Raw genomic sequence first — 21,232 nt, 5'->3', positions numbered from 1 at the left:
TCGAGAGTTGGGGTGTGGAGCCGGAGGGTTGCTGGTTCAAGTCCCCTTTCGGATCAAAGCACGGAGTTTGGACTAGTTGCTGGAGAGATGCCGGTTCACCTCCTGGGCACTGCCAAGGTGCTCTCGAGCAAGGCACCAAACCCCCCCTCAGCTGCTCAGGGTACTGGTTCAGCACTGGAAGCCCACTTACTCTGACATCTCTCGATTAGTGCATGTATAGGACCTGAGCATGGGTGTGTATTTCAGGCCTGTGTGTAAAGTGTATAAATAAAAATAGAAACAATTTAATGTAACTATTTCACAAACTGCCGTGAGACCATGGTTGTAAGAACACAATCACGTTTGTAAAAAGTGGCCGCTAGAATCAACACATATAGCCACTTTAAGTAAAGTTTTAAATGCACAATTTATACCTGTAACAGAGTATTTCTATATGGCTGTGTTGTTTGCTTAATTTAAATACTTATTCTTTCCACCACTGGTTATCTGTATAGGCATATGTCAAATTTAATTTACACTCAAATAAAAAAAAAGGGCAATTTTTTTTGTTATTTTCCTTATTGTAGGATTAAACCATGATCAAATGATCCTAAAGGGCTCGTGCCATAACTACCTCTAGCCCCTGCTGACTTGCTACCAATGTTTGTGTATTGTATTACATGTTCTATTACGTGATAACATGTCATTTGTATTTTCACTTATGTAACTGGTGCCCAAACATCACAAACATATTCACACAGCTGTCTCTGAGAGTGTGCAGTAGGACACCAATCAGCACCTTTGGCCTTTGAACATGATTGCCACACAGCAGTGATTATCCACTGTAGGAGTCTCAATGTCACCCTATTCAAGATAATTGCCTCAATATTACATCCTCCCCTTCCCCAATACAATACAGAGAGCTGCAATCAAAGAGCTGCTGAAGAAAGCAAGCCGCCCAACTGTGAGACAGCAGGAGGCGGGACTTGCTTCTGAAAGAATCAAATCATTTCTTACAGTAACATTTTCTTCAAAATAATTGCCTCATAATGACAGTTTCATCCAGGGTTTTATGTATAAAAGTGAGTCACTATTCTCTGCTTTGTACGGTATTGTACGAAGGAGTGTAAAGTGGGAAATCATTAGGTTATTTAGGGTAAACAGTGGTGCTGGAGTTTATTGCTACTCCTGTCAAAGTAAGAGAAGTTTTTCTTGAAAATAAAGAAGTGCAGACCACTAAGAAAATGATAGCGATGCAGTTTGGTTTGTCTGTTGGATTAAAAATTCCATAATGTTATTACACACAATGTATATATATATATATATATATATATATAGTGTTCTGTTCCCCAATTACAACCACAAAGCCTTTTGAAATTGCTACAGCTTTGATTCTCCATAGCAACGACAGCTAAGGTTCAATGGGAATATTGTATTTTCAATCATTCGCTGTACGAAACGAACAGTAAAACCATGATTTCACAAAAACAAAGATGAATCCTCAAAACGGATGACCGTAGCTTGAACATGTAGATATAGTGAATGTAAAATGACTCGGGAACCTAAGGTGTTTCTACGTTGAGGAACATTGATAAGATCATAAAAAGAGCCCGCACAGCTGTTTTCAATCATTTCTGCTGATTAGAGCTCTGCGATCGGGTTCAGGTTTGATGGCGATATGGTTTTCACTCATGGATTTAGTTGAGGTTACCAAATTTTCATTTCCCAACAAGAATGATAAGGAATATAAGTCTCCCTGTGCTAACAGAAAATAAAACTTGCAGGAGAGAGAAGGAACAGTTGCACACCCACTGAGAAGAAGCCTTATCAAGCTAATTAAGACAAAACACCTGGGTGAGACAGTGTTTTCACTTAATCAGAGCTTCAAATTAAGTTTGAAAAAATACTTTCACAAACCAACAGCCTATGAGACTACGTTTACACGTGGGTGGCTATTTCATATATGGATATTTCAACCTCTTCAGTTTCAAAAATAACTCTTTTCAGAGGCAAATTCTCCCTAAACGAAGGGTACAAACAAAGGAAAACCAAATTGTTAAAATAGCCGTGTACATGTAAACAGGGGCTGATACTTTTTAACTATGGTACATACAGGATGTCTATGTTTTGTTCTCCCCAAATTAAAGAGGCAAGTTGGTCTTGTTACTATGACAAGCATTGTCCCCAAATCAGTAAAGAAATCCAAGTTTAGTCAGGAAGGTAGTAGTAAGGTAGGCATTCACATATGGTAAGGCCCAGAATGGCTGATGTTATATCTTGTTACCGACACTCATACTCGTCTCTCCACATTTTTCTTCAAAGACTGAAATCCCCTGGATTGAAGTAAGACCTCATGTCACCTCTACCTGCTGTATCCTAATCTTTCTCTACACACTCCACTGCACTCTTATCTGGAACTTATATCTGATACGTCCCCTCCATCTCTTTCCTCAGCGCTTACTGCTTTTCTCTAGCACACCATTTTTTTCACAAGCTCATATACTCACTTCTCCAGATTAGATGATATGATCTATTGTCTTTGAACTGCAACTCTGAACCTACACCGAATCATTGTTTGTACTGTTGTGTAGTACTGTACTCCTTGGAGGCTGCTCTGTACAACAGCATGTCTGTAAATAGTTGTGCTCTTCAGGTAATGCGGTGAAATTCATAATGAATACTCCTATTTATGGTTTAGAAAACATATATTTACATTAGATACAATTTAAATTTAAATTTAAAGTAAAGTTAAAAGTCTCCTTAAACACCAGTCAGCAATCTATTCTCATACCACTGTTCTTCATGCAGTTTACAATTAGCAGAAATATGCATTTGGCCTGATGTAATGCTGCTTTGATTAACTTTTCTTAAACATATCAGTCTCAACATTCTTTATAAAAATGCTAAATGTTTCAGAAATATTCCCTCAACTCGTTTGTGTTTTGTAAAAGTAACTGTGGACAATGTTCTTATAGACCAAGACCGTCCTCCTAGAACATGACTGTCTTTGCAACATTTCATGACAATCCTTCATTCAATCTCTTTCAATCTGGAGCCGCGGCGCTACAAGTATGGAAGAAAAAAATACTTGAATGAATATACTCAAAGTTAAAAGGAAGTAAGGATTTACGCTGTTGGCCTTTCTAACCTAGCTTAGGCAAACCCTGACACACACAAACAAAACCATTTTTACACACAACCTTTTAACAAACTGTTAAAAATATAAACAGCTTGAGGATGAATAATTAGCAAGAAAGACAGAGAGAGTGAGAGAAAGAGAGGGAATCATCCGTACCTAATCCATCTCATCCCCTGTCAAGGATTCTCTCCCACCCTCTCTCAGTAGGCAGGGCAGATGTTAGTCTCTTTGTGTGTTTGTTTGTGTGTGTGTGTGTGTGTGTGTGTGTGTGTGTGTGAGTGTGTGGGAGAGAAAGTACAAGTCTTTATTCATAATCCACTGTTTAAACTAAAAAGATGGGAACATACAGCAAAGCAACTGACAACAAAATCCTAATTAACACCAAAATAAAACGATACAGAAGTAATGGTAGTAACACAGAAACACAGAAACACACTATAAACTAAACACTGAATTCACACTGGGTTTTAACACTTTTTATTTTTTAAATGAAGTACTAACCTGAGGAGAGGGTTGTGTGCATGATGCTGGAGCTGAAACTTTGAAAGCACAGCTTCATGTTGAGCCTTGCCCAAGGAACAGTTAACAGCGGCTGGTCAGCAGATCTGAGAAGGGCCAGTAATGTATGGCAGTGAGTGGAAGAAATGTGGGAAAGAGAGACAGAGGATGGTCTCTAAAATGAAAAGATATGTCCCCTACACACGTCCTGGGTCATACTGTGACATCTTCCTCAGATTTACCGTTTTTTGACTCTTTTCTTCATTTTATCAACCAATCTTTGTTCAAGTCTTTGTTCTTTACAGTTCACATGTTCTATTTTTCATGTTCTAAAATTCCAGTTTACTTTTAGACTGATTTAAAACAAAACAATAAAAGCAAAATGCATAATTTCTTGTGTGTGACAGGAAAGACTAAAGGGAAAGACTTCTTAAACGACTACATATACTTTAAAACCATGTCATAGTTATCACATAGAGCAACAAAGACAAACAGTTGTTTAAATGGCCGCAACTCAATTACAAACATACATCTTATTAACAATGTCAGTGTGTGGCGCGCCCAGATAACTCAGTTGGTGGAGCGGGCGCCTATATTCAGCAGTTTATTCCTCGACGCAGCGGGTTCGACTCCCATCTTGGCCCTTTGCTGCATGTAAATGTAAGAGGACTGTTTTCATACAGCGCTTTTCTAGTCTAACTCAAAGCACTTTTACACAGGACAGGAACCGTTCACACACTGGCCGAGGCTGCCACCTGCTCATCAGATAAACTCTCACACACATTTACACTCCGATGGTGCAGCACAGGGGGCAACTCGGGGTTCAGTGTTTTGTCCAAAGACACTTGGACAAGACACACAACAGGGCCAGGTATCAAACTACCAACCTTGCGATTGGCAGGCGACCACTTTACCACTGAGCCACTGTCGCCCCCTCCCCATGTCCTTCCCCCTCTCTCTCCCCTTTAATGTCTTCAGCTGTCCTGTCAAAGGCCTAAAATGCCCCAAAACAATCTTTAAAAAACATATTCAGTTTGTGAATGGTAAATACATCTGTTTATTGTTGCTGTTTATAGTATAGGATGCATTAGGAACTTTAGATTTTTTTTTTTATTGAACTGAACCAACCAGTAAACAGAAAGACAGAAGCAGATATTTAGAAAATGAGTTAAAGGCTTCTGCCAGTGGAGTTGTCTTAAGGTCATCCTTCTGACATGGATCGATTCTATAACTTTCAGCTGTCGGCTCTCTGACACCTCGTCTTCCTCTCTTGCCCCTCCTGTTCTGTCCTCACTCGGACAAGATGGGACAGAGTCGAGGGGGGGTGACACCACACCTGTACGAATCAATAATTGTCACCAAATCCTTCCTGGCTTTGTTTTAATCTTGTTGTTTCAGCAGCTATTTGCTGGAAGTAGTCCAGTAGGAGCCCTCATAAAGGAAATCAAAACCATGCCTAAACGTATCCCAGTGGCTGTGTTAATCTGCATGCTCTCATCGTGTGCAGGAGCCCTAAAAAAATCATTTTTGTAAACCAGTTCGATGTGTTCATTCACTCAGCATTGAAGCAAACAGCAGTCCAGTGTTTGCTTAGGATGCAAAATGAGCAGTGATTTGGTGACTTCCCTCAGAGGAGATGTTTATAGGAAAAAGCGTAATTTTCAGGTTTTGTGGTAGCAACAGTGAATAGATAAGTGGAGTTATTTAATTCCCTTTCAAGCACATTTTCTATAAATTCTATGTGAAATTGCCGTAGGCCGTTAAAATTGCCTTTTTTGTGTTTAGACCATTGCTTTTGTCCTTTTGTTTGTCTACCATTATTGTCCCTTGCTATACAAAGCTTTACAAAACACTAGGAATCAATTAAAATGAATCCATCTCCTTTGGAACAACACTTCCATTTTTTTTCCCCTTTTCTTTATAGTTTATCAGTTCAAGATTTCTTACACACCTCGGAAATTATGCAGCCAATTGAGTGCCGGATTCAAAACATACTAAGTGAAATATGTAACATTAAAAAACAAAAGGAGTAGAAGGGAGGAGAAGGAATAACAGGTGGAAGACATGTTACGTGAATGCATGTTTGCTAAACTAGACTTTACAAACACATTTTCATGCATTGAAACTAGAATGTTGTGTCCTCTCTTTTCCACCACCCTCAATCTTTCCCCTGACTGTGTGTAACGTGTTCTGACAGAAACCGTCTCTCTGAGGACTGCCGGCTCTTCCCTCCATTTCTTGACAGGGTCTACAACATGAATGACAACAATGAATGTTGTGTGCAAGTCAGAAGTGGTAAGCAGTGAGTTGTTACGGACTTTTCTGTAAACAAGGTCCAGCTGATTACTACAGTGTTTATCGTTTTTGTTGTAGCCAACTTTAGACTATTTGATATCGCATGCAGGTATTTTCAGCAGCTACATTGAAAGTTGATGTATTTTTTTCTGAAATTTATAACATGGTCTCAGTCCTTGAGAATAAAAGAAAAAAGGCTTATTTTTGCCCCATCATTAAGCAATGATGATAATCACAAAAGAAATCCACTGTAGAAAAATTTCAGAAAATGCACCACAATACATTTCCTTCACAAAACTGTTACTGCTACTTCTAATATAACCCGAGCTAAATTGTTCCCATAGCAGATAGCAGAAGGCATTTTGGGAGAAGTTGGCACTCATTAATTTATTTAGAGGAAGAGGAGGCGGGTTGGGGAAAAGAATATCAAAATTCACTCTATGAATTAAATAAACATCACAAAGTGGTATCTAAAGTGCGAAACGACTGAAGACAAGTAAGTGGTGTGAACAATGTAATTTGGTGACAACAGCCTTGACGGGCAAATAAAGTTGCCATTTATAAGGAAATTGTCAAGGGTTAATGGGTAAAAAAACAGTACTGTTGACAGAAGTAGCAGGAGAAAGGAATATGGAAGAAAGAGGCGGAGAAGATGAAAACTCAAGGCTACTTAGACATTTGGCCTGATGGAGGGAGTAGAGGGGGAATATGGAGAGTAAGGGAGACTCAAAGAGGAAGAGAGTTGGAGAGAGAAAAATAAACATGCAACAAAACCGAAGGAGCGGAAATGAAAAAGTAGGGTTACTGGGAGTGTTGAGAAAGGACTCTGAAAGCCAGAAAGAGATGTGTGTATTTGTGTGTGCATGTGTGTGTGTGTGTGTGTTTGTGTGTGTGTGTGTGTGCTTGTGTATGTGTGTGTGTGTTTGTGTATGTGAGTTAGTGAGAGAGAGGAGAGTTAGCACACTGGCCATGTGTGTCTTTATTTGACATGAACAAAGGCGATGGGATCAATGCAGGCAGTAAAATGAGTTTAAAATGGAATTGTGTGAGGTGAGGTGAGGTGGGGGCATGAGACAGAAGTGGGGGAGCAAAAAAGGGTTGAAGTGGAGGAGATAGAGAAGAAAGTAGACTAGAATACAAGGGAAATGGGTGGCTAGAATTTTGAAGGAAGGGAAAGACTTGTAAGTAAAGAGACTGGGGGGGAGATTGTGGGATAAATTACTTAACCTTAAAGAGCCAGTTAGAAAAGTATAGAGGAGAAGAAGCATTAAGGAGGAAAGGAGGGAGCAAAGGGGAAGGACACAGGCAGTCATCACAAGAGGAAGTAACAAGAGCAAAATGGGAAAGGTAGGCAGGGTGGAGGGGTGGAAGGAGAGAAGGATTAAGGGAAGTAAAAAAAGAGAACAAAGGATTTGCAAAATAATTAGCTTCAAGAACAGATGGCATATAAAGATTGAGCAATTCAAGGGGAAAGGGGGATGATTGAAGGAAGGTAAACAGGACATAAACGTAAAAAGAGCAAAAGGAAAACAAGCTAATAATAAGCACATATGCATATAATCAGGCGAGGGTGACCTGACCACCTAAAGAGAAACAGAGAGAGAGAGAATGTCAATTAATTGCAACAGAAGAAAAAAACTCAGAAAGGCAGAGAACCTGAAAGAGAAAGTGTGTGCGTGTGTGTGTGTGTGTGTGTGTGTGTGTGTTTTGTGTGTAGGTGACAGGCAGCAGAGAAGAGAGCTAATGAGACATAACGAAAGAGAGACTGGGCGAAAACACACCCGCAGAGAACAAAGTAAGGTTGGGAGAAAAAGAAAGGGAATCACTTAGTTGTAACATTATCGAGATGAAAGTGTGGAAAAAATAGCAAGTAGAAAGTATTTAAATTAGTTATTTCATGGTAAATCATGTTTTGCAGACACCATAACATTTAATTTAATCTTTATAGTTAAATAAATAAACAAATACATAAGAATTTTGAACTGAGTTTAATGAAAGGTTTTGGTTGTAGTTCTTTCAGTTTTATGTTGAGGCCTCGTACTTAATCTTACAAGACTCCTACATCGTCTATCACTTTCTGAACAAATGAGCAAACCCCAACATCTCAGGTTCATTTGCACTAACGTGTGTATTATTTGGCAGCCTAAAAAATGGTATGGAAGGCTGTAGAAAGAATACAGAACGAAAAGAGATCAGTAGCAGGGTTCATGCAGTGGTTTTATTTTACACCTTTTTTTCATGAGTCAGAGACAGGCATCTGCAAGCTCTGAGGGACAGTGTGTGTCAATCAATCTGATAGAGCGTCCCACTGTGACCCGTGTGTGTATGTGTGCACTGTTGTACCAGCGCATAGAGGTCTTCTAAAAGAGCCAGATCTGTCATTGCCGATAAGTGATCAACTCATGACTTGTCCTTCTCCTGTTAAACTAATTATACGCCGCACCACAAGTCCATACTGACTCAGATACTTGTTTACACAAGTTCAGACCAGACGTGACATTTTATCATAGCCTATGCTCACGTTCAAAATGATAAATGCCAAGCTTTGTATAGGAATCGGCATACGCCCGTGCTACACCTGTTTAGGTCGCAAGCACGTTTCATAAATGAGAGCCAGTGTGGTATTCATCACAGTGGTAAATGGATAAAAGCCATGCAGCCAAAACTGAGGACAGCATCGCATTTCAACCCTGTCTCACGGCGGTTTGTCAAATGGTCACGTTATTTGATCTATTGATTCGTGTACACGGACATGTTTATTTTAATTTTTGGGGGTGGTCAGCACATTTTTTAAACTAATGTATTTCAATGGGAAGTATGTTTTGTGATCACAGCACGACTATGGCAGCGACTAGTATTAAATGCTAAAAATCCATGCAGGGAGGTTGGTTGGGGTGATGGATGGTTCAAACAACACAGGACTTTCACACGGGAGACCGCGGATCGTTTCCCGTGTGTGACGTTTCCTTTCCCCGTCATTCTTTTCCTAAACCCAACCGTTCCGTTGTTGTCCCCCATCCCACAGAGACCGTGAGTCGTGTCCTATATGTGACCTTTCTTTTCCCTGTTCTTCTTTTCCTAAACCCAACCTTGTAGATGCTTCAAGCAGGAAAAAAAAGACAAGCTGAACGTGTCCGTGTATACGAATCAAAAGATTAAAAATGACGTGACCATAGCACATTTTCACCTGCAGTGATGATGAGCTGGCCATGACTGGGGTTACAGTGCGTTCCATTGGTACTTGGAACTCTGATTCAGCGAGTACCCCGAGCGAAAAATCCAACATGGCTGCTCAGTGCATCAACAGTTGTGAAAGCTGTAGTAACACACAGTTTATTAGCACTTCTGTCTTATTTGTGTCTCAATAAATCAGTCTTACACGCGGTGCTGTCCATATTATATCTGTGGACATGTTGATACACTGTTTGTATGCACATAACACAGCGTAATGGGTTGTCATAAACTGGTATTGCTAACAATGGCTGTGGTGTGAGTCATTCCCATCTTTGGCTTCCAAGTTCCCGAGGTGTATGGAACTTACTATTAGTCACCAATACCCACTCTGTCTGACACTGCAATGACAAAGTGACACACTGTGATAACACACTCAAATAACACAGGACTTTCACCCTGGAGACAGTGGATCGCGCCCTGCGTGTTGCAGTTCCTTTACACGTTGTTCTCTTTCTAACAACAACTGTCCCATTGTTGGCTACGTGTCCTGCGTGTGATGTTCCTTTCCCCTTTTTTTTTTTCAAATCACAACCGTCCCGTTGTTGTGGCCGGTGTGTGGCGTTTCATTTTCCCGTTGTTGCGTGCCACAGAGACCGTGGATCGTGTCCCTGCGCCCGGGATCGCGTCCTGCGTGTGGCAGTCCGTCCCATTGTTGTTGCCTACGTGTGACCTTTCATTTCCTCCTAAAATCGAGACCTGTACATAAAATAAACAGCGTTAAAGGGACCTGTACACAAATCAATAAATCTAAATAACGTGAACATTGTACACCATCTAGCCGGCAAACTGACGTCAGCAGTGCACTTTTTCTTTTGTTGTTTGGTGGTTGGCTCAACAAGCAATTTTTATTTTAATCTGAATTGAAGGATACTTAAAAGAACAGACAATTGTTAGCTTCAATCCAAACAGATTAATTATTAATCAGCAGAAAACACCCAGTCAGACTGCAGTTGTAAGTATCTAAAACAAAGGTTATGGTATGTGACAGGCATCTGTGCAGCATCACATAGAAAGTCAGAACATAAGCTAACAAAGCACGGCGCTAGAAGGCAGCCTGAATACCCTGAAGTCATGCAAAAGCTGTTGCCAGTTAGGTCGAGCCAGAAAGTTTTTTTTTTTTAAATGATTGCCATTCCTGTATTCATTTAACCAGCACACTGCACTTATTACACTTGTTGAATAATGTACGCTGATAAATAATTTACTGTGAGGTAAAAATGGCTCACGTTTGAACTGTGGGCTCACAATTAGCCAAGGGTAAGAGTGAGTAACAGACAACACAAGAGCACACACGTATGCACGCACACACAGTTTCATTGAATTATTCATAAAAACTCATAATAACACACAACGCTGCACCAGGCAATATTGTTAATCTGGTTATAGCCAAACCAGATCAATACTGAACGCAAAGAAGACACAACATATTTTTCTTTCTGACTCACACAGCTTAAATGTTTTTTCAAACAACCTGTTTGCGATGCATGGCTTAAACCCAACGGTTAATGGCCCGCTGAGCTACTGGAGAGAATGTTTTACAGCCGTCATCATTTCTGTTTAGCAGAAACAAGCACTTTGTCCTCAAAAGACATACGGTGTCATTAGGCTGATCTCCTCAGATGATTCAGATTGATTTAGTGTATGCCTATTAGGTTCAAGAAGCCGCTTTGGGAAGTCTCCCGTTCAAGTGGAGGATGGCACTGAGGTTCACAAGAGCAGCTGGATACTAGTAGACGGCAAGGATAGTGAGAAACGAGGGCAGAGTGGTGCATAATTAAAACAAGTTATCAGAATTTGCAGGGAAAGCTGTACATGTGCAACTAATGTAGCTCAGCGTAAATGTTTTCAGGAAGACATAACACTTAATCGCTGCTTTCTTCCTAAACCAAAACAGCTGTTCACTGTTCACCTTCCTGTTAAACCAAACAGAATCTGTCACAAATTCTAAGGACCAATCACAGCGTTACAACCCTGCTTTAAGTCGGTTTCTCTCCCTGCTGCTGTCAGTAGTGTCAGCATCCAACCCTCCACCTCCCCTTCCACCTCCAGTCATTGTTACCCAAAGGCATCCTGGGTCTTCCTCCTGCTAGACGCTTTGTTGACTCCTTTGGTCTGGTCTTCGGGCTCCTTCGCCACCACCACCAGTAGTGTCTTGACTCCCTCCGGGGGAGTGTCTTGGCTTGACTTTGTGGAGATGGTTGCAATATTGCTCCTAAATAAATCCTCTCCGCTATCCTTCCCCCTCTTAGATTTCCATTTTCAGCTCCTCTGCTCAACCTGTTTTTATCCTTGTTGTTTGTTTTGTCACTGTCCTCTAGCTACTCTCTTTCTATCACACTAACCTCTACCGCTTCTAACAGTTTCTGCGCTAACCTGTCTCGTTGTCATCATCAGACACAGCCGACAAAGCCCAAAAACTGTTCATAAAACTTTTTTGTTTGAAAATTATTGTTAATGCACACACACACACAAAAAAAAAAAAATGACGCCACACAGTTGGTGGGGTCTTTGAGGCCCGCTAGAGGTTGGGGGACCCTGGGCCCCTGCCCAATCAGCCAGGTGGTAAATCCGGCCTTGCCCATCAGCCGCAGCTTCTCACCTAGTAGCAGTGGCTGAAAGGTGAATGCACTGGAGAAATCAAAAACTGTGATTCACAATGCCGCCACCGCCATCCAGGTGCAAATAAGCTCGCTGAACTGCAATCTGTGGACGTTGACGACTGTGCTGCCGTGATGTGTGGCTCGCGGGCCACTGTTGTGCAACTGTTGTAACACCTACAACTTTCATACAATGAGGTTATTCAACTTTTAAATATATTATTTTAATTAGAACAATCATCACTTTTCCACAATTCACATTCCTTTTCCACATTTTTACCCAGTAATCCAGTTTAGCTTTGGAGTTACCCTTTTTCAAAAGGGTAGTTAGCATTTTTTCAGAAAAAGGGTGACTACCTGTCTGAAACAGGGTAACTAATCATTTGTTACCCTTCTGAAAAGGGTGACTACCCTTCTGAAAAAGGATAACTAATCATTTGTTACTCTTTCAAAAACAGTAACTACCCTTTTTTTGATGTACCTTTTTCTAAAGTGTTAACTGTTTTTCTGACAAATGAATTTTTAGCAGCAGAAGGGTGATCCTCGATAGCCTGTTATGTAGGCAAGGATAGCACGCATCCAAGAACAAACGCACGCACACCTTTTTCGTAGCCACTGGGGCTAACTTTGTGGGAAAGCTTTACTTGCAATGTCACGTTACATAAACTCCATCACTCTCCCCCCATTTCTCTCAGCTTGACTGCTTCTAACCTTAAGCAATGCCACAACAATAAGCTCTGATATTTTCTCCCGGCTGCTGCAAAAATCTTCCAAGGTTTTTTTTGAATTTGCTCTGTCTTCACTAAAAAATAGATGTAAATATGTGCAAGCATGGTCTTCCTTTGATAACACTTCTGCCACTTTGTCCAAATAAAGATGAGTATATAATTGCATCTTTTTTCTTCAACTTCCTAAAAAACACGTATGTTGCGGAATCTACAGAGGAGAATTTTGAAAGCCATTTCTTGGCAGCAACGTTAAGGTTTCCTTGAAGAAGTGCAAGGCCTTGGCCTCGGTGCTCACCGCTGTGCCAAGCTCGTCTGTGAATTGATTTATCCATTTTGAAAGCCAATGAAGTGCAGAGGTTTCAGGAAGAAGTAAAAGAGACAAGAAATAAAAATGAACACAATGAACAGGAAAGATAACAAAAAGCAGTGATGGATACAGAAAAGACTAAAGAGACTTATTACTTATACTTACTACTATGTACAGTAGATATGCATGTATTCTTCCACTTCTCCAAGAAAAGAGTTCAGAGCCTTGCTTAGAGGCACCAGTATATTCGAAAATGTTTGTACACATTTTTATTTGGAACATATTTGTCCTTCTCATAGTAAACAGTGTAACGAGTAAGTTCTGGCCTGCAGTAGTATCCAAGCTGAGAAGAGTTAGCAGGCTGATACAAGTGATACAATGCGGAGCTGAGGGCGTCACAGCCGAACATAAAAGTTACTTTGAACTCCTGTAACTTTAATTCTTTTTGACATGGAGAGATGTAGCTGTGAGGCACACTATGTACAATACGATTACGATCAGTGAACCACAACTACCATAAAATAATAGTGTTATCCTCTCTCTGCCTGTCTGTCTGTCTGTCAGCTTGGCTGGAAGCTTTTCCCTACTCAAGGTCAGGGACAGTGAAAGCTCATTGGACCACCAGCAACATTTTCAGTCAATGGAGACCAGTAATGTGCTTTCTCACACAAGGAGGACTGGACCGTGTGAATCACACATTTGTTCATTTGTTTATTTCTGTTTTGCTACATTTGCAAAGGTGCTGAGCTTACATCACTTTTGTTTCTTACAGGCAAGTGTAACTTATGGGTTTGAAAGTGTCTTCATCTCAGAGAGAATGATCTTCAAAACATTTGTTTACAAAGGCTAAGGTTGACTGTTTCCTCAGCTTTCCATCAGGGAGCTGCCCAGAATACCCACATTCTTCCACTTTGGAGATTTCATCTGGTTTATCAAGTGGAAAATATGTGTGACAACAATAATTAATGTACATTTGCCCGTTGATGCCACATGGCAATGTTGCTTCACATGTAGATGTTTGCCCTTGGTGAACGTCCTCGTAAACTGGATTTATGACGAAAACACTAACCACGCATCTGCAATAAAAAGAAGACAACAGAAGGCAAATAAAAGGCGTCTGTACCAGTTCTACCATCACATGCCACTTTGGTAATTAATTAATTATGGTTTAATGAAACTTGTGTCATTGTTTTGTAGCTTTGGCCATCATTTATTTTGGATTTGATGAAATTACTGTATATTCAGCAAAGTAAACTGGAAGCATTACAACGTGGCTATAATATGTGAAAAACATGAGCGATTGAGTAAGCAGACAGGTTGCAATCAAACCCAACTGTTTAGCCAGTAAAACCAAAAGTAAGCATAACTGATACATTGGTAATAAACCCTCACTGCAAAAGTAACTGTTTGTGAGTATGTAAGTTGAACCAGAAAATTTTACCAGGTTTCATCTACAGTATATCTTTATTGTCTTATAGGAGATATTGTTAAATGGATCTGCAGTAGAGCATAAATAACTGTCTGTTGCCATGCATGTAACATGCATAAGGCTTTTGCTGTATGAACAAACTGAATGGCTCTCCCCTCTCTGCTGTCTGTATCTCTGCTTTCTTCTCTAGTCTACGCAGTAATTACAGTCATGTTCCGACTCCATCTAAAGTTTCACAGAGGAGCTATGACAGCTGAGCAAGACTTTGACACTCTGTCGACTTACAGCCTATCTACAGAGACTTTGGGGCGGGGACAAAGACGGCTGAGGGTTTGTGCATGTATTGTTTTTATTTTAGCGTGTTACAGGCACACTGGCAGTTGAGCCTTTAGTGCTTTGCTCAAAGTGGATGCCTCTTATCATTTTTTTTTTTTTTTCGCAACAACAGATTAATCAACAGTCTCAACCCTCTAAGTCAGCATTAACAAATGGGACTACTGCTAAGAAGACTAACAGCATCTTCACGGAGTTTTCCATTGCCTTGCTTTGTGTTATTGGCTCGCATTGGAGAGAAAATCTGTTTGAATGCTTAAAGGCCCAAAACTAAGCTGCTGTAGCAGTAAAAAACGGAAAAAATTAGAGTGAAAGTTCATTTGCAAGCTAGGAAATGGTAGATGACAAAACAATCTCACCACAAGCTCCATTTAAACAAGGTTCTGGTGCTTTCAATTGTATCACAATATCCTCTTCAACTAACCAATTGTAATCCTTAATTGTTTTGTGTTAACTGTGAATTGCAGCTGAATGAATTATTACTACAGTTTGTTTAAATATTTTTTACAGGTATCGTAATTTTATATGGCATGCAATCAGGGCGTCATTGGAAATGAGCCTCACGTCATCACATACCCTTCACCACACCTAGATATTGGCATGAATACATTCCATAAAATCATCTGTCAATGCAAATCAAACCAACAGACTTTTAAACAAATGAAGGAAACGCCAGAATAATGATGCCTATCCCAATGAAAACCATTTGTATTTCCTTGAGACTGAAATCAGTCTGAAGTTAGATCTTCCCCCATTATTCCAATACCTTAAGTTATTCATGATGATGAATCTTCTGCCTCCAGCCAAACTGTGGCATCACCTCATTCCTGCATTCATTCATTGTATTCATTTTAAATTAAACCTGCTGCTTTACATAACAGTGCAAACTCTATTCTCGCGGATACTAAACCTTGGCATTAAGGGCGGCCTCAGACTGAGGCTCCAGCTCCGGTATGTCTAGATATCTTATTATCAGGAGCAGGCTTGGCCACAGCCACAAATTAAATAACCTAAGAAGCACACTTTACTTACTGAATATCACAAACACACACACACACACACACACACACACACGCACTCACACACACACATACACATTGAAATGTGTACTCTTCGGTCATGATGTTGGTCATCAGTTTCAGTACTCGAAAACATGTGTTTTCAAAGACACATCTACACAACAAAAACATTACAAATACAATTTCATTGTTGGTCAAGGGAAACAGTTTGGGATATTCTTGACTCTGCTCAGGGGAAATTATGTCATGCTGCTGAAACAGTGCCCAGCAGCTCATTCACTTAACTAAGGAAACATCCACAAAACAAGCATGCACATCTGCGTACAATCTTACACACACACAAGTCTTTTCCCTCTCTTTCTCTTAAATGCACGCAAAACAACATGCACACATACACTCACACACACACACACACACACACACAGTAATGTAACCATCACCATTAGTCTATGGTCTAAGATATTTCAACCGACAGAACAGTAAACAGCACACTGCAGGGAAGGCGACTATCGTGCCATCTGCTGAAGCTTCGTGTCATAAAACATCTCAAATTAACATTAAGGTGATAAACCTTCTTTCGGTTCTCTTTCACACTTATACACACACACAAACACCCACACACACTCACACACAAACAGACACAAACACACACACACACACACACACACATAAACTGCCCTTCCAGTCTCTTCTTTTCAGATGGAACAAATTTGACCTTTGAGCCATTTTCAGCTCCGCCACAGTTCAGTGCAGCTAATAATGACACTGTGTCCCATACTTTGGTGAAAAACACACACAAACACACACACACCTAGTTTCCTCCTGTATGCACATACTGTATACTCACACAAGGATGGACATGAAGATAAGGGAGACAATTACAATATACAAACACACACACACACCTATGAATTAAAGACATGTTGTTGATTATAATGAAACCTTCTCCATCCTCCAGATGCTAGTAAACACAGATCACCCCACACACTTACGTGCATGTACACTCATACACACTCACATGGTTTAGTTCTTTCTCCTAATAGCTTGCTCATTTGATGGCATATACGGTCTCATTTCCTGGTTTTATGACTTACATGGCACAGGATGCCTGAGTGATCTACCACCCGTCCATTCAACAGGGACTTTTTCATTTAGAAGGGCTATCACAAGGTGCTAAGCACACACATGCACATGCACACTCACAAGCACACACACACACACACACACACTCACACTCACACTCACACAAACACACACACACACACGGCACACCATGTCCTAAGGGACAGACCCAAGCACGGGAGGTGAGGGTATAAGGAAACATAAAAAAGAAGCTCAAACAAACACAGGCTGTGTGGAGATGTTTGGCAGGAGAAGGGAAACAGTGAGAATTGACGGCGATAATGCTGACAGCTTCCCTGTCCCAGTTTTTTTCAATTGCTAAATGACAGTGGTCACAACTGAAGTCACATGTGTAAAACTTCAACTACAGTCTGCACTAATAACATTCATCTAAACTGAACAGTTCACATCACCTGCAAAACTCATTCCAGGCAAACCCAATTCTTCACACACGTCTCACAACAGGCTCAGCGCAGCCAAACACTGCGAGCAATCCTCACTGAGATAACACACACTGTCACTCAGAACACGCTGAGAGTGTATACACTAGCATCAAACACCAATACAGAAAATACTAACTTTACATCTTTACAGTTGAAGTGACTGCACACCAATAATTTATTTAAAGAAAAGATATACATTTTACAAAATACCAATTTGTATGTGTGATAAACAAGAAGGAATGGAAATCAGCAGTTTGCTTCAATATAGTATTTTGTCTCTGGTAATTTATGGAATTACTGGAAAAAAAACTAAACGTGCATACGAATAGATTGACTAATAAATGATCTTACTTGAAAGCAGGCAAAATAATAAAAAAAAATACTTTTGTAAAGGTTAAAGCTCTTTAGGCCAATATACATTGGCTCTAGTCATTACCCATGAATCATAGCCTTTTGTTCGATGGATTATCCCATCATGTTTGAGAAGGAGGAGGGCAGGAGTTATAGTCAGAGAAAAATACATTTTAAGTCCTGAGTGTGTGGGAGCCATTAGCCGTAAAGCCATGTTATTATGTGCCTGTCACCTCAATGATAAGTGGCGCTATTGGGTGCAGCACTGCACTGCCTGTACATGTAGAATTTATATAGAACTGTTATGGGAGAGGTAGAACTTCAGGTTTTTTGAGCACTCTATTATTAAAGTCTGATCTTTTTGTGTCTAATCGATTCACATTGTCTGTTAAATCAGTTAACCATGCCTATATCAAAACCTGACCACACAACCCTATAGAAAAAAGTAAATCTGCTATTTCCTAGGAGAGTTATGGTTTATGGTGTGTGTGTGTGTGTGTGTGTGTGTGTGTGTGTGTGTGTGTGTGTGTGTGTGTGTGTGTGTGTGTGTGTGTGTGTGTGTGTGTGTGTGTGTGTGTGTGTGTGTGTGTGTGTGTGTGTGTGTGCGTGTATGTGTGTGTGTGTGTTTGTGTGTGTGTGTGTGTGTGATGTACTGTATCCAGACCAATAAGATCTTTTTATTATATTGTCAGCATTAAAGGAACTTGAAAACTTCAACAAAAGATAAATTCATGGATTTTTTAATTAGTTATACTTTCATGGATCAACATATCCTAATTTGCATAAAAACAAGCTTTCCACGAGCCAAATGAAGTAATAATGTGTCAACTTTCAAACATATATTCGACTTTTTGATTAAAAGATTTTGCCTCTCAGTGGTGGCAAAACAGAAAAGAAATGTCTGTCAAAATCTGTACTCAGTATAGCTAATGCACATTATGAACAGCAAGTTTACTCTTTCAATGTTGTCATTTCTTTCGGTGCGACCAGGACATTTTAAGTGGTTATTAAGCATGACAGCTCATTTAAAGTGCTGTAGTTCTGCGGGATGAAGCCTTTGTTGTGTGCAAGTTTTCTTCTTTTTTTTGCATAAATCAGCTTGTGTAAGTTCATGTGTGAGCTCACTGTTGTTAATGAGTATATTCTGGTCAGACCAGGGGAAAGATGTTCAGTATAATTAAACGTGAAATCCACCGTCACGCTTCACTGATGTTCGGCGAGGATGATGACAGATGATAATCAAATAAGAAGTGTAGGAAAAAAATATTTGATAGGTATTTAAAATGGCAGGACGTACAGTGTTGGGCTTTAGATGGCGGAGTACGGACTGTGAAAACCAAGAGATTAAGACTTGATTATAGCCATTCCATCAGCCACAGTTTGCATTTAGGAGCCAATGCAAGCTGTGAATTTTCATGAACTCATGGACCTCTGAGGATGAATCCAACGGACATTGGTGATCCCCTTAACAGGTTGACATTTTGGGCTTGTAGTGAAGTGTCTTGACAACTATAAGATTGATTGCCATGGAATTTGGTACATATATCCATGATGCCCAGAGGACGATCCTTCATCACTTCCACTGACTTTTCTTCCATCCTAATTAAATTTGGCATGCACATTCATGTTTTAGGTTTATAATCAAATACCTACAACAGTGATGACACACTCTTGTCAGTCTCAGCTGAACTTTGTTTTAGTGTCATTTAGCAAATGTTAACACATTAAACTAAGAGGGAGAACATGGTTAACATTATACCTGCTAATTATCAACATGTTATTGGCATTGTGAGCATGTCAGCATGCTCAGGTTAGCATTTAGCTAAAAGCACTGCGGTGCCTATGAGTACAGTAACACAGAGCCGCTAGCATGGCTGTAGACTCTAAGCATTCACACATGCAGCATATATTCTGTATCTGGATAATGCATCAACAAGCTGATGAAGCAGTCACAACACGAGCAACAGTAGAAGTACACTTACATACTGTATGTGTAAGCCAATTGAATGTATTGGTTCTGTTGCATTGATTTTTCTACTACATTTTCATGTAGAAATGTTTAATTTCTGATTTTGTATTGTTATTCTTCAGCAATCATGCTTGTAGGGGCAAAGAGAGCACTCATTAATCTTGAGATATTGCACATAGGCGAGCTGTGAAAGAGCAATATTCCCCTTCCTCATTATTCCTCATTATTCTCTTATTATTCGCGTTTGTTTCTCTCTATCCAAACCATGAGGTTTGGATAGAGAGAAACAAACGCTGTGAGAAAGACGATGACTGATCTCTGCATGTCAAATTTTCCACGGACCATTCCGGGATTTTACAGCATTTCTTCTTTACATAATAATACACAAGATGTGCCAGGTGAAGCCATCTTTTATGTTTTTATACATTTTTTTATTCTGAATTTCTGCTTCACTGGCGTTCGTCTGCTCGTTAAAGCTTTAAATTAAATGGACACCACACTGCATTTTTATGAGAAACCATTGCTTTAATTAATCAAAACAACCGTAAATATAAACATAAAGAAGATCACAGAATCAGCAACTGAAGGGCATTAAATGCATGTTGTGTGTGTGTGCGTGTGTGTGTGTGTCTGTTGTTGACTGCATGAACAAATTAGTAAAAACTAGTAGTAGTCTTTAACATTGGTGCAGTATTAAGCAACATCACTCCAGTTGGCATCAGCAAAACAAGCTACAATGTAAGTCAATAGGGCCCTTCTCCAGCTTGTATATATCTTCACAAAAGTGCTGGTTTTGCCATTATCAGTCTAATGTTAATATTCTGAGTGTCTGAAAAGATTGTAGAAAGGATTCCTCTATAGATACTGTAGACCTGAAAAAATATGTTCCAGGTAGAAAACAAATGGTAGTTACCCTTTCAGTGTTGTACTCTCTGATGAGAAAAAGCAATGTCATTCTGCCAACGTTGCATGATCAGTGCACAAGGAACATTTCTCTCTCACTCTCTCTCTCTCTCTCTCTCTCTCTCTCTATTTTCTGTCTCTCTCTCTCTATTTTTCTGTCTCTCTCTCAATCATAATGATACCAAACATCCTACGTCCTTGGTAAATGAAATGTAAAATTGTTACAAAAATAAATTTTGAAGGATTAGGATCAGACAGCAGATGCAGGTTTTATTGCTGGATGATTGACTCCAGAATCGTTCTAACAGTAGTATGACACATACACAAACACACAGGTATACTTAAACACAGTCACACCGAATTTGAAACAAGAACGTCCTACACACACCTGCATCCAAATGCACACCTCAAGACACACACATACTCAGATAATCTAGGGCTGAGTTAAACATGTGTTGAACAACTCGTTTAACCCTCTGAGGACGTTAGACGCTACGGTGCGTACAAACAGTGTTTAGACAAAACTCAAAAGCAATATTACAAAATGTTATTTCAGACGTTTGTTTACTATTTTTATAATATACCTATAACCTAAGACTTTGGTAAACTCATTTCAAGCAGTGAAATAATTAGTACAACACATCATCACCATACGGAAAGCTGAGTTTGTTCTCAACATTATGATGAAACACATGTGGCTCAGTTAGATGAAAATACCTTAATAAGGAAAATCTTAGAAGATGTGTGAAAATGGCCTTATACCTCAGGGGGTTAACTGGGATGTGATTCACATAATAAGAACTTGCTGGTCTTTCTACCAGCTCCTATCACCATGTAGACCTGTTTAGAACTGCTGTAGTAAATGTGCATGCATCTGCTTATACTA

This window comes from Etheostoma cragini, chromosome 17 (assembly GCF_013103735.1).
Source record: "Etheostoma cragini isolate CJK2018 chromosome 17, CSU_Ecrag_1.0, whole genome shotgun sequence".
Lineage (NCBI taxonomy): Eukaryota > Metazoa > Chordata > Actinopteri > Perciformes > Percidae > Etheostoma > Etheostoma cragini.
Note: the sequence above shows the minus strand (reverse complement) of the source record.